At 35.8% G+C, this 15,675-nt stretch overlaps 1 pseudogene; it reads left to right on the top strand.

Moving 5' to 3' along the window:
- LOC110127940 (serine/threonine-protein phosphatase 2A 65 kDa regulatory subunit A alpha isoform pseudogene) overlaps nucleotides 1-15,168 on the top strand; it is a 32,296-nt pseudogene extending 17,128 nt beyond the window's left edge.
- Nucleotides 15,169-15,675: the final 507 nt, after the last annotated feature.

The following is a 15,675-nucleotide window of genomic DNA, read 5'->3' on the forward strand; positions in this document are numbered from 1 at the left end:
GTTTGTCCTTGTCTCTCTCACAGTGTAAGTGGTCAGGGTGGGGGTGGAGGAATGAGCTCTTTAACTCTGTTTAAAGAAAGAAAAAATAAATACATAAGCTGAAGGATACTTTATAGCAAAGCTAATAAATTGGATTTTAGAGACTGAGGTGGAATTTTGATGATTGATTTTAGCTATTATAGTTTAATAGATAGGAAGGCTGACATCCTGTGATGGCTAGTTTCTAAAAACAGAGGTGCATTTTTAAAACCAGACTTGTGCTTTTAACCCTCTGGATCTTGGTTGACAAAAGTCACAGTTCAACAAGATGTAAAATCAGTATTTCAGAAGTTTGAATGAACTACTTACCATTCTATGGAGCATTGTAATTCATTTTACATATTTTCAGTAGTGTCTCCAAAGTTCATTTGTGTGAGAAACATGTAATAACTACCTACTCTGTAGTGAATTCTGTGCTAAATGCTGGAGATAGTTTTAAATAAGATAAACACTCTCCTTCAGGGGCCTCCAATTTCTATAATGTAATGGTGCTGAAAACCAAACCACAAATATCCATCTGCCCTTTTACAAAATCATCTGGTGACAACAGAAAAATATGTAATGATTATACTAGCCCCTAAACTTCAAGAATGGTGTGAGATAGAGCTACTGTTTAATCAAGGATTAAATGAGTAAGATTTTTCAGTCTGGAAGGACAATGTCAGGGAGAGGTTATAATTAAAAGGTATAAAGTTGGGAATAATATGTATAATTTAAATTTAATCATGGTCATCCTGAAAGATCCAACTTTCCCTCTTAAAGATCTGGTCCATTTTCATGCCCTCAACCATAACCTCTCTCTTGGCAACTCTGAGGTAACCTCATTCTCTGTCCTATGCTGGAAAGTTCTACTAAGATATCTATTACTTGTTTGTTTTAATGTATTTATTTTAACTGGAGGATAATTACAATGTTGTGATGGTTTCTGCCATACATCAACATGAATCAGCCATGGGTATTCATGTGTCCCCCATCCTGAACCCCCTTCCACCTCTCTCCTCACCTGATCTCTCTGGGTTGTTCCAGAGCACTGGCTTTGGGTGCCCTGCTTCGTGCATCGATCTTGCACTGGTCCTATATTTGACATACGGTAATGTACATGTTTCAGTGCTGTTCTCCCAAATCATCCCACCCTCACCTTCTCCCACTGAGTCTGAAAGTCTGTTCTTTATATCTGTGTCTCCTTTGCTTTCCTGCATGTAGGATCATCATTGCTGTCTTTCTAAATTCCATAATATAGGTGTTAATATACAGTATTTGTCGTTCTCATTCTGACTTACTTCACTCTGTATAATAGGCTCCTCATTAGAACTGATTCAAATGTGTTCATTTTTATAGCTGAGTAATATTCCATTGTGTATATGTACCACGACTTCCTTACCTATTCATCTGCCAATGGACATCTAGGTTGCTTCCATGTCCTAGCTATTGTAGAGTGCTGCAATGAACATTGGGGTACATGTGTGTCTTTCAGTTCTGCTTTCCTTGGGGTATATGCCCAGCAGTAGAATTGCTGGGTTGTATGGCAGTTTTATTCCCAGTTGTTTAAAGGAATCTCCACACTGTTTTCCACAGAGGCTGTACCAGTTTGCATTCCCACCAACAGTGTAAGAGGGTTTCCTTTTCTCCACACCCTCTCCAGCATTTATTGTTTGTAGACTTTGTGATGATGGCCATTCTGACCAGTATGAGGTGATACCTCATTGTAGTTTTGACTTGCATTTCTCTGATAATGAGTGATGTTGAGCATCCTTTTCATGTGTTTATTAGGCATCTGTATGTCTTCTTTGGAGAAATGTCTGTTTAGGTCTTTTGTCCACTTTTGTATTGGGTTGTTTGTTTTTCTGGTATTGAGTTGCATGAGGTGCTTGTATATTTTTGAGATTATAAGGTTTTTAAAAAAATCAGCACCTCAGTCCTGGAATCAGCCTCCTCTCTTGCCTTCTCCATTTTTGTTATTAAGGGCGCTCTTAAATTCACTCAAATGAAAAAATTTGATATCATCTTTGACTCCATCTCCTTCTTGCACAATTAAATATATCACTAAGCTCTCTCAGGTGTCCTCCAAACCACCTTAACTTTTCCTTCCCACCCCACCACTCCAGTTCAAGTACATACAACATCATAGTTACACTGTGCTAACAACATAGTTACCACTTCATAATCTCCTTCTTGGTTCCTGGGTCTTCAGTGTCACAACTCTCCAAGCAGTCTGCACACCAAATTGGCCTCAACAAATACTTGCTAAATAAATATATGCCAAGCTAATTTCCTAAACCATCACTTCTCATCTTCTCCAGACCACCTTTGACAATTTATTCACTAACTTCAAACAACTGGAACTCCTTAGTCAAGCATTGAAGATCTTCTTTAAACATATGACCAAGATACTTTTCATGAATCTTCCCTCCTGACTCCTGCACATGGACTTACATCTCCAATTAAACTCATCCCTTCACTATCCACCCCCAAATACCCATCACTTTTCAGGGTCTTCTTGAATCTTTTCCATCTTTTAAGATGCAATAATTCTCATCTGAAGTTTACTATGTAGACCTTTTATTGTTAGAAATCTATAATATCACCTTCTAAATTCCAGTGTAACCTATTAGGTTGAAGCATATGAAATTGTCACTTTTTAATATTTTACCCAAAAAATAGAAGTTTCAATATAATAAGTGGTGTATCTTTCTGCTCCAGAGTTCCTAGGATATGCCATCCATAATGGATATTCAAAGCTATTTTATCCAGTTTTCTTTACCATCCTCATTTATAAGCTGGGTGAGGAAGTGGGTAGCTAAGAATTTACTAGTACAGAGGTGGCAGTTTCTTTCCAGCTTGATGGTCCTTCAAGACTCATCTTCACTTTGACTTAGCAGTCACATTAGCATGTCTACCCTGAAAAGACCATTTCCAGCTTCACTTAGAATAGCCTCGCCCATGGAGATAGGATGCTTCAGTCATATCCCTCTGGTAAAATTAATAGGTTCCATGTTGATTTCCTATTGGCTGGCTGCTATACAACAGAAACTTACTTCCTGGCTGTTCTGGAGGCTAGAAGTCCAAAAATGAGGTGTCATCAGAGCCATGCTTTCTCTGAGACTTTGGCTAGAATTCTTTTCCTGGATCGTCCTTGCTTCTGGTAGTCTTTATCAAGCCTTGGCGATCCTTGACTTGTAGCAGCAGCACTTCAGTCTTCTGTCTCCACTGTCACATAGCATCTCCACTCATGTCATTTTCTGTCGTCTCTTCTCCTCTTCTTGTAAGGACACCAGTCATATCAGATTAAGGACTCATCCTACTCTAGTGTGACCTCATTTTAACTAATCACATCTGCAGTGATCCCATTTCCAAATAAGATCACATTCTGAGATGTGCTGGGAGTTAAGTATTCAGTGTATCTTTTTGTATATTTTGGAGGGGGAAAAAGGTCAACCTATAGGAGGTTCATTCTTCAAAGCTGTAGTTTATCTGAAATGTATACTTTTATAGGACTTACCTTTAAATGACTGAAAATTTTAAAATTATATAAATTGAAAAGTGAAAACTGAAAGTGAAGTTGCTCAGTTGTGTCCGACTCTTTGCGACCCCATGGACTGTAGCCTACCAGGCTCCTCAGTCCATGGAATTTTCCAGGCAAGAATACTAGAGTGGGTTGCCGTTTCCTTCTCCATACATATAAATTGAAGTACACGTTTAAAGTCAGCAAGCATGCTGGCAGTATGCAGTAGCCTTCTGAACTATTATAAACTTATTCCAGTCCATAATCTTATGCATAGAATCAGTTACAATGTCCTCTTGTAACTTCCACAGTGAGGAATTCAACCCAGGCTTAAGAGGCTCCAGACTCTCATTTACTACCTGGCATGACTGTTTTTGCAACCTCTTTTCTGAATTCATGAGTTTTTACTCTCCTGTGACTGTTATTATCCGTCCTCTACAAATAAATGGAGAAAAGACATCATTTTACATTTTAACCTTCCTGCGCACTTCTGTTTCTATTTAATTCCCCTGATGTTTCCAAGCACATTCTAACTGAACTCTCCACTATCTGTCTGCACAGATTTCACTCTGGGGCCCTCTTGTCTGCTGTCTGCCTGTCATTCGTCTATCCTATTCTCCTTTAGCACCTTAGCCAACACACTAGACTGTTTCTACAATCCCTTTACACTATATACTGGAAAGAATGTTATCCAATGGAGAGAAAACTGTTGATACTCATAAAGAGAAGACTGCTGTCACACAAACTCAACCCAGAAAATTAATGTACTGAAATAGAAACTACAGGCACAAATATATTAACCACAGCATTAAATATCATAATTTTTAATCAATCATTTAAATAAAATTACACAGAGTAGAGGAACAGATACTTGTTTTCTTATTTTAATTTTATATACATTTTAAATATAAATATATAATCATTGCAGATATAACTAGTTAAGATGAAGTCATACTAGAGTAGGGTGTGTCCTTAATCTGATATATATTTTATAACAATCCAATAGAATATCAAGTAGCTATTAAAAATAATTATGAAGGTGTTTAACAACAGTGAACATGTGTATATAATATTAATAAAAATCTATCATGAAAATGTTTCTCTGATTTTAGTATAGATATGAAAATATTGTAAGAAGAGAATAGTGATACTAATTGATTCTAGAAGTGGTAGAAACATGTTTAAATGTGTGGTGAATTTTAAAGCTAGCTAATAGAAGAGCATAAATAGCATGTGCAATTATCAAACCTACTAGAGAGAAAAACTGAAAGGAATTTCAGTAAGTAAAGCAAAAGGCTAAAAAATAAAAGAGAAATCATGGTTAAGAGAAAATATGAAATAAATCAGATGGCAAGAATGCATCCTACATATCCAGAATAACAGTAAATGTAAAAGTGGTTAAATAACTATATTGAGAGAGAGAGTCTCAGAGGAAAAACACAAAATAAATTCTAGACCAGTTGTTTACAACAGACATTCTTTTTCTTATTTCACTGAAGTACAGTTGATTTACAATGGATTAATTTCCGCTCTACAGCAAAGTGACTCACTTATACATATAAATATATTCTTTTCCATTCCAGTCTTTCACAGGATATTGAAGACAGTTCCCTGTGCTATACAACAGGACCTTGTTGTTTATCCATCTATATATAATAGTTCACATCTTCTGATTCCAAATTCCTAATCCTTCCTTCTGCCTTCCTTCTCCCCCATTGACAATCAAGGTCTCTTCTCTGTGAGCCTGTTTCTGTTTTATAGATGTGTTTATTTGAGTCATATTTTAGATTCCACATATAAGTGATAAGTGATATCATATGTTATCTGTTTACTTCTGACTGACTTCACTTAGGATGATAATCTCTAGGTCTATACATGATACTGCAAATGGCATTATTTCATTCTTCTGAATGGCTGAATAGTATCCTATTTTCTATGTGAACCACATCTTCTTTATGCATTCATCTGTCAGTGGACATTTAGCTTGTTTCTATGTCTTGACTATTGTAACTAGTACCACTATGAACATAAGGGTGCATGTATCTTTTTGAATTATAGTTTTGTCTGGATACATGGATAGGAGTGGGATTGCTAGATCATATGGTAATTCTAGTTTTAGTTTTTTGAGGAACCTCCACACTGTTTTCCATAATGGCTGCACTAATTTATAGTCTCGCCAATAGTGTAAGAGAGTTCTCTTTTCCCCATACTCTCTCCAACATTTATTATTTATACACTTTTTAATGATGGCCATTCTGACCAATGTGAGGTGGTACCTCATTGTAGTTTTGATTTGCATTTCTCTAATATTTAGCGATGATAAGCATCTTTTCATGTGCTTATCAGCCATTTGTATGTCTTCTCTGAGAAATGTCTATTTAGGTCTTCTGCTCATTTTTCGATGGGGTTGTTTGCTTTTTGTCATTGAGTTGTATAAGCTGTTTCTATATTTTAGAAATTAAGACCTTGTTGATCGCATCATTTGGAAATATTTTCTCCCAATCTGTAGGTTGTCTTTTCGTTTTGCTATGGTTTCCTTTGCTGTGGAGAAGCTTGTAAGTTTGATTAGGTCCCATATGTTTCTTTTTGCTTTTATTTCTATCGCCTTGGGAGACTGACCTAAGAAAACATTGGGAATGACAGGGAATGTTTTGCCCATGTTCTCTTCTAGGAGCTTTATGGTGTCATGTCTTATGTTTAAGACATTTTGAGTTTATTTTTGTATATGGTAAGAGGGTATGTTCTAACTTCACTGATTCACATATAGCTGTTCAGCTTTCCCAGCACTACTTGCTGAAGAGATTGTCTCAAAAGGTATTCTTAAAATGAAAAATAATTCTTTAAAATACAAGGATGTAAAGCAATATCCAAGCTAGATGAAAAGTGGAGTAGATTTCAAGGTGAACATTAAAATGCACAAAAACTTTGTATTCCTTTTTATATTGACTAATGATATAATACAGCATGGAGATAAAATTATCACAAACTTTTTGTGCATGTAACAAAATGGCTTCAAAATAAATGGTAACTACTTACAAAATGAATAAACAATAAAAGGATAAATTTTGAGTCATGAATTGCAGTGGAACACTGTAATCACTTTTTGAAGAAGTTCAGTTTATAAATTAAGTCAGAAGAGTAAGATGACTGACAACTGAATGCCATATCCTAAATATCTTGTATACCATCTTTTTAAATATCCATAAAAATATTTACTAATGACCATGTTAAGCCATATGAAAATTTTCAAAAAAAATTAAAAAGAACATTTGGACCAAATTCTCTGAAAAGAGTGGAAAAAAAATTTTAATTCTGAAAACTTTGAGTAACCTTCTATGAATTTCAACAAATTTATAGATTCTTTCCAACCAAAAAAAGCAATTTTACTACATGCTACTTTACTAAAAGTTAAATGGAAAAAATCTTAAGATGCATTGAAAAACTGTATTTTAAAATCCTCTAGATATGACTGATAATCAGAGTACTACATCTCAAGACCTTGCATTGAGGGCTAAGTGATACCCAAAGAAAAATTTATTGCATTAAAAGTGTTTATTAGAAAAACATAGGCCTCCCTGGTGGCTCAGTGGTAAAGAATCTGCCTGCCAACTCAGGAGACCATGAGTTCAATCCCTGATCCAGGAGGATCCTACATGTCATGTCATGGAGTAACTAAGCCCTTGTGCCACAACTGTTGAGCCTGTGCTCTAGAGCCCACAAACGGCAACTACTGAAGCCCACATGCCCTAGAGCCCATGGTCCCCAACAAGAGAAGTCACTGCAATGAGACGCCCATGCACTGCAACTAGAGAGCAGCCCCCACTTACCACAACTAGAGAAAAGCCCAGGTAGCAATGAAGACCCAGTACAGCCAAAAATAAATAAAAATTATATTAAGAAAAGAAAACCAAAAACTTTCATATGCATGGAGTTGACCTGAATAACACTGCCAAACAGCTTGACCTGACTTTTATAGGACACTTCATGAAACAACAGCAGAATAAACATTTTTGTCAAATACACATGGAACATTCACCAAGATAAGCTATCTTCTAGGTTGTAAAACAAATCTTAACAAATTTTAAAAGACTGAAATAATACAAAATATATTCTCTGAAAATAATGTGCTGTGCATAGTTGCTCAGTTGTGTCCGACTCTTTGCGATCCCATGGACTGTAGCCTGCCAGGCTCCTCTGGCCATGGGGATTCTCCAGGCAAGAATGCTGGAGTGGATTCTCCAGGCAAGAATGCCCTGCTCCAGGGGATCTTCCCGACACAGGGATCAAACCCAGGTCTCCTGCATTGCAGGCAGATTCTTTACTGTCTGAGGTACCATAGGATTAAACAATTTTATAGAAGACAGAGCATGTGCCTCCTATTAATTTCTAAAAAAAAAAGCAAAAACAAAATAAGCAAAACAATTAAATCCATGACAGTTATATAGTTTTTTTTAAATAGTTATATATTCCAATGACACAAACAGAAGAGCAGACTGAAACACAATTCTGGAACCTGAAAAAGCAAATGAACAAGTGGTTACCTATGTAATAGAATTGAGAAAGCTGAATCCTATGCAAGCAATAGAGAACACCAAGGAATAACTTGATTTATACCACAGATCCTCCAAAATGCTTCAAAATGTGTTGTTCCAGCTATCTCTGAAGTAGAGTGATGAAATAGCTAAGACAAGAAGATAAAATCAACATCTGGTGAGGGAGAAAAAAATCTCCCTTTTCATTTCATGCAGCCAAGTAAGCTCCCTTTCCTATCCAGAAGACAGGAGTTTATTCTCTGGAGGGGAAAAAAAAAATACAGGTTCTGTAGACTGCAGGATACTATGCACAGTTAAGAGAAGGACACCACACTAAAAGTGTGGTATGTTGTGAAAGTCTGCATGCTGAATGTTAAGACTTTCTTCCTCTCTTGGCTCTCAAAATATGGCAACCAGGATTATACACCACTACCACCCCTCCTTCCCCACCCAGCAGGGAAGTGAAGGAGTATTTTTCTAGGAACTCTGACCACTAAGAAAAAATATACTCAATAGAATGACACTGTGGAGTTTCTCTACAGAAAGGTCCAGCCGGAAGCTATACTCAACAAGTCTCAGCTATCTGCAAAGAAATACCCTGATGAGCATTTTAGTGCTAGACTGTTATGCCCTAGACATTAGAAGACCTCTAAATATCTCTGTCTCTCTCTCTCTGTCTCTCTCTCTCTGTCTCTCTCTCTCTGTCTCTCTCTCTCTCTCTCTCACACACACACACACACACACACACACACACACACACACACAGGGGTGGGGGGAAAGCAAAGCAAAAGTTGGAATGGATAGATTATACAAGGGAAAGAAGGATGCTACAGAAGAAACATTTCAAGAATTAAAAAGAGCTCTTGGAAACAAAAGTTAAATGATAGCTGGACACTTCCAAGAGGTCTAACACCCCAATAAGAGAAGAGACAAAATGGAGAGGAAGAAATCATCAAAACCATTATCCAAAAATACTTCCCACAACTGAAAGACCTGAGTTTCCAGATTGAAAGGATCCACCAGTAGATAAAAATAGATCCTTTTCATGTCACATCATCAGGAAATTTTAGAACACTGAGTAGAGAGGATCCTCAAAGATTTCAGAGAGAGCAAGAGAAAAATAGGTTCTCATAAAATATCAGAATGACATCAGACTTCTCAGTGGCATCATTGGAAATCTGAAGACAAGGAGGCATTTTATTTTAAAATTCTGAAGAAAAAATTATCTCCAACCAACACCTGTATAGCCAGCTAATTTATCATTATAAAGATAATTTCTAAAAAGTCACCTTCTATGAACTCTTCTCTCTAGGGAAATCATTAAGAGAGGTGCTCTATCATAATGAGGTAGTAAACCAAGAGGACAGGAAGACATGGGATCCAGAAAACCAGGAGCCAAAGCAAGAGAGGAGAAAGGAATTCTCAGGAGGCCAGTCAAGTAAGATACTGAGATGACAATAGGAATAGCTTAGAGCCCAGCTCGGTAAGGCAAGAACTGTTCTGAAGGCTACCACAGTGATCTCTTCCAGAAGATGACACTGAATGAACACTTGACAAACATGAATATACTGGGAGGAATTTGGGGTTGATTTAGGGATAAGAATATAGAAAATGAAGCAAACATAGAAAGATAATAGCTCCAAGGCAAATTAAAAAGTTTTCTAGAAAGGAAAGTTAAACTGAGTAATCAACTGTGAATAACACTTCCTTGGTTCTCAACACTCCACAGACATTAGAACCATCTAAGGAGCTTTTAAAACTTCAGATACCCAAACCACATCTGGACAATTAAATCAATAATAGGCATCAGTATTTATGTTTTAAGCTCCCCAAGTGATTTAAATGGGCAGCCAATATGAAAACCACCGATTTAGTCATAATAATGCAAACCCGAAATATTCATGTAAGCAAAACAAGAACAAATCAGGAGCCTGGGAATATGGTTGGAAAATGGAGGGGAGGGGTGATAAAGATTAGGAGTAGGTGGGCAGAAAATTAATTCTTCCTTATATACAAAGGGAAGTCAGTTGATAAAGCTTGAAATTGAGACATCAAGAAGTAGCCACAAACACACACTATATAGAGATACAGAGATAATATCAAATGAATCTTCTAAAACACGAGAGTAAGAATATTTCTTACCTATATTATGTAAGAATATTATGTAAGAATATTTCTTACGAGCAGGGGGACTCCATGTTTCTTATAACATGCCTTATAGACCTGCTTGATTCTTTAAACTATGTGCATATGTGACTTTGACAAAAATGAAAAACAAGTTTTAGAAATAAAAGCTAAAATAATAATGTAGAAAATAACCACAAAAAGAAAAAAAAAGTCTAGTTTTTTCAAAAAGTTAATTCAGTAGCAAAAACATAGCTAAGAAAAAGATAACACACATACACACTTGGATTCTGAAATGAAAATGTAACGAGATAGAGATAATACTAAATAAAATTATTAAAAAATATATGTATCACTTTGTACTTAATAAACTTGAAAGCAAGATGACCTGAATGATTTTCTAAACTATGTAAGTTAGTTACCGAAATAGGCTTGAGATAAAAAACATCAAGACACTGATAATCATGAAAGAAATTTAAAAACCTACCATGACAGAAGTCACCAGGCAGAAAAGGTTTCACAAAGGAAATATTCCTGTACTTTGTACAGTTCCCGATCATAGGAAAATAAGAAAATCTTCTCAAATTATACTGTAAGCTTAATTTAACCTCATTACCATATCAGACCAATGGAGAGAGTAACGTGGAAACATACATTACCATATGTAAAATAGATAGCCATTGGGAATTTGCTGTATGGCTCAGAGAACCCAAACCAGGGCTCAATAACAACCTAGAGGGTGGGGTGGGGAGGGAGGTGGGAGGGATGTTCGAGAGGGAGGGGACATAGGTAATCTATGGCTGATTCATGCCGATGTTTGGTAGAAACCAACATAATTCTGTAAAGCAATTCTCCTTCAATTAAAAATAAATAAATAAAAAAACATAAGACTGCTATAAGTATCAATGAAAATTTTAAGTAAATATTTGCAAACTGAGTCTGTGATTAAAATAATATATTATTATCATCAAGTAAGAAAAACAATTTCTATCCTTTTGGCCCATCAGATAAGCAAAATATTAAAAGATTTATTATAGTCAGTGTTGGCAGTGGTATGTGGAAATGGTACTCTCTTGCACTACTGCTGGGAGCATAAACTTTATAGTATTTTAAATGAGAAGTTGACAGTTTCAATCTAATCTAAATTTAATTAAGCAGAAGATAGATTTCACCCAACAATTCCACTTCTAAATATCTATTCTAGAAAAGAATACATATATTCAAGGATACTCACTTCAATATTATTTATAAGAATAGAAAATCAGACAATCTAAATGTCCATCAATAGAGGAGTGGTTAACTATCTTATGCTCCATATATATTTTGAAATACTATGTAGCAGTTTTTAAAATGAGACAGATTTCAAAGGAAAAATATGTCAAAACCATATTAAGTGAAGAAAATGTGTTGCCCCATTGGTATAGCTTAAAATTTTGTGTTTGTATGTGTGTATATGTATATTAAATTATTTAAAGAATTAATTGGATGCATATTAAGCCTTTAAGAATGGTTAAGTGAAGTGAAGTGAAAGTCACTCAGTCCTGTCCAACTCTTTGCATCCCCATGGATTATACAGTCCATGGAATTCTCCAGGCCAGAATACTGGAGTGGGTGGCCTTTCCCTTCTCCAGGGCATCTTCCCAACCCAGGGATCGAATCCAGGTCTCCCACATTGCAGGCAGATTCTTTACCAGCTAAGCCAAGAATGATTAAGGATGACCTAATAAGGATTATGAGACTTAAGAGGAGAAGAGTAAGTAAAGAGTGACTTCCATTTTTCACTCTATATATTTCTGCGTTTGAATTTTTCCAATGAAAATATATTCATGTAACTGTGTGATTAAAATGTAAATATTGGGACTTCCATGGTAGTCCAGTGGTTAGGACTCCACGCTTCCACTTCAGGGAGCACAGGTTCAATTCCTGGTTGGGAAGTAGGATCCCACAGGCTATGCACGGTGTGGCCAAAAAAAAATTTTTTTTTTAATATAAAGAGCACATATGCATGTGGAAAGATCCTGAAAAGAAAGAAGAAAAAAATTTTAATGTAAATAACTGTACATTTTGATTTAAGATGGTATGATCCTGAGCATTTAAAAAAATATTCTAAGGTTTTTACATGGAGCTGGGTTGTATGGCTGCTCCAACTCAATGAGATGGTTTAAAAACTACCAAACATGGCAAGAAGATTTTGGAAACAAAAGTCTGAAGTGACTAACAAGCTAATCTCCCATTTCAAAATATGTCACTGTTTCACTACTTAGAAAAAAGATAAATATGTCCTTGGAATATTTCAAATTTCAATTTAACTATTTCCTCACTCACAAATTTAAAAATCCAATGAGACACTTACCTGATGTAAAAATGCTACTGGGTCCAAGCAAGACTTGCCAGAGTAGATAAGAGGGATTCTTTTTGTTAACCAAACAAGCAACTTACTACATGATTAAAGAGAATATGCAATTGGTCCCAAACTGTTTCCCATTTCTCCTGATGGTAAACAAATCCTGTGACATACATAGAAATTTTAGAAATCAAATAACTGAGTGTGATATAAAATGTTTCACCTTTGAGGTAGCCTTGAAGAGTAATCAGTTTGATAGAATCAAATCCTGACTTTACTAGGCTCAAAAATCCAACCTTCATATACTAATTTAAGTATCTAAGATATAATTTCTGTCTTGTGGTCCTAAAAATAAGTAGTTAAATATGAAATTTTTTGGCATAGCTTTGTAATAGAGACATCTCTGTTTTTATCTTGTTTGCAACTTGGGGATATTATTTCCCTTAATTTTTCTGTTTCCTTTAGAGGTAGGATAATCAGGTCATGATTTACTTTAATGAAATTCAGAGAACAGAATTTCCACATAAAACACTGTCAACCTACCTCTACACACTTAAACTTAAGGATCCTTGTTGCTCACCAGAAATATTACTTGGCTACTCCATGATAACAAATTAGACAGCAGAAGCACTTAGAGCTTTACATTAATGCTTTGCACTTTGCAGACTCCAGGGGCCTGTTTAAAGTACTGTGGAACTACTATATATAAAATATGAAACTAACAAGAACCTACTATACAGCACAGGGAACTGTACTCCACACTCTGTAATGACAAATTATGGGAAAAGAATATTAAAAGGGTGAATATATGTGTATATGTGTATATATATAACTGATTTACTTTGCTAAGCCTCTGAAATAAGTCAGCAACATCTTCTGCCTACTCAAATTTGCAACTTTGCTCAACATTGACTTCTATGGGACCTGTGCTTCTTGAGAGCCACATGACTGACTTTCTTCTCTCCTGATGCTCTTTCAGAATACCATGCTGCATCCTGACTCAACAGCTCTGTACCACGGGAACTGAGATTTGTACCCCAGTGCCTGCCCTGAACATCGGGTAATTCAACTGAGAAGTGTCTCTAAAATCCTGCTGAAATGACTCCTGGGTCTACCCATGGAATGGCTTCTGCAACTCATATATCACAAGTGTTCCTCACTTTTAAAGCAGAAAGGGGAAAAAAAAAAAAAGAAAAGTAGTGAATTGACTTTTCCCCAGGTCCCTTCCCTGACTTTGAGAGAGCTATTTGGGTGAGATAGAATTCTACTAATCAAGCTGTTCAAAGACAGCCACTAAATTATTGCTTGATTCCTATCATATACCAGCATTATGCTAAAAATTCTATATTCATTATTGCAAATGCTTACAACAGTGTAAGGTAGCACTGCCCCCCACTCCTTACCAGGTGGAAAAATTTAAGATTAAACAATGTTCTCAAGTTGACAAACCAGCAAGGAACAGAGCTAGAATGTAAACCCTTGTTTGTTTTACTTCAGAGTATCTATAAGGGCTCTTCAAAAAATGGTAGATTCCTTTCTCACTCTATCACATTTCCCGTCACTACACCATTACCTATAAATTAACAGACTACTTCAAAATGTTTTTTTTAATGTTCAAGTTCCCAAAGTAATGTACACCTTGATCAACAAAAACCAGCCCATGAATCTGTATACATATTCCTTTTGTCTGAATGATAGTAACAGCTAGCACTTACCGTTTATGTTTGCCACCGTTTAGCGTATGTTTATTAACTCATTCAGGCCTGTGAACTAGGTGATGGTAACATCCCTATTTCACAGTTGAAGAAGCAAGCACAGAGAGCCTAAGTAAATGGCCCAAGACCATACCAGCAGACCCATGATGAGAATCTAGGCAGTCTGGCTGCAGAGCCCAAGCTCTTGGCATCATGTTTTACTGCCTCTCAACAATTAGAATAATTGTGTAAGTTCTCCACTTAACTTTGCATGTATAAATAACTTCAGGATCTAGTCAGTTCCTTTGATATCTGAAGCTACCAAAACCATTTACCGAAAAACAAGGAGTAACATGTTGCTTGTGCATCATACTCTCTGATTACTCATCACACTTTAGTGTCTGGCTCTTTTTCAACTTAAAGCTGGAAGACATAAAATTCTTCAAGTTACTGTAGAGGTCACACTTGTCTGAAAAGGGTATATTTCAGGATAAAGTTAGAATCTTTTTCCAAGAAAATCATCTCTCCTCCCATAACAACAAATACTGTTTTACTCCATTTGGGTAGCATTCTTTAGATTCTGGCAGGAATGTAGTATTCCAAAATCAGGGTTTATCACCTAAAGCCTGCAGTAAAGTTATTTTTTTTTTTTGAGCTGGGGAAAAGCCTGCAGTAAAGTTATTTTTTTTTTTTTGAGCTGGGGAAGTATACTTTATTTCAGTGACAAGTATTTTAATAAAAATTAAGAGGCATGGTTGGGTTCATATGTAATAGTTTTTAATACAACATAGTTTTATTTCTTCCATATATATGTGTATATGTAGGTAGAATAAAGTAAAACAACTGAGTGTCTTTTTAATGTTCATCAAAAGTGCTCACTCTTATATACTACATGTTGAACAATCCCATATGTTATAACTTTCTGGTGAGAATAACAATAATCAATAAAGCATTTAATTTCTAAAAATTCAGGCTTGTTTTGCTTTTCTATTGAATGAGTCAGTGTCTGGCACATGTAAAGTAAAATGAAGAAAATGAGCTTATAAATCACAGTAATCTCCCAGATAATCACTACTTATTTAGTGAAGGGACAATGTGCTCACTACATGAGGCATTCTTATAAAAGACACCAAGCTGCAATTAACGATCTATAGATCTCATTTGCTCTGAATTAGTAAGTGCTCTGATTCTAATAAATTCTCGATACCTAAGGACCTTATTCTGATTATTTTTATCTCATGTTTCTTGCCCACAGAGAAAGGAAAAGGAAAACGATTTCTCCTTAAATCCCAGCTGAGTGCATTCTTTTCCCTCTATTTCTCATATCTAACTCAGAAATGTATTCCAGCCAAAATACTGCCAGAATACATTTCATTTTTAAAAAAGATTACAGTATTATTTCTTCCAAGTCTTGTAAATAAAACATTTAGCTACTTCAGG

The sequence above is a fragment of the Odocoileus virginianus genome, chromosome X (genome assembly GCF_023699985.2).
Source record: "Odocoileus virginianus isolate 20LAN1187 ecotype Illinois chromosome X, Ovbor_1.2, whole genome shotgun sequence".
In the NCBI taxonomy this organism is placed as follows: domain Eukaryota; kingdom Metazoa; phylum Chordata; class Mammalia; order Artiodactyla; family Cervidae; genus Odocoileus; species Odocoileus virginianus.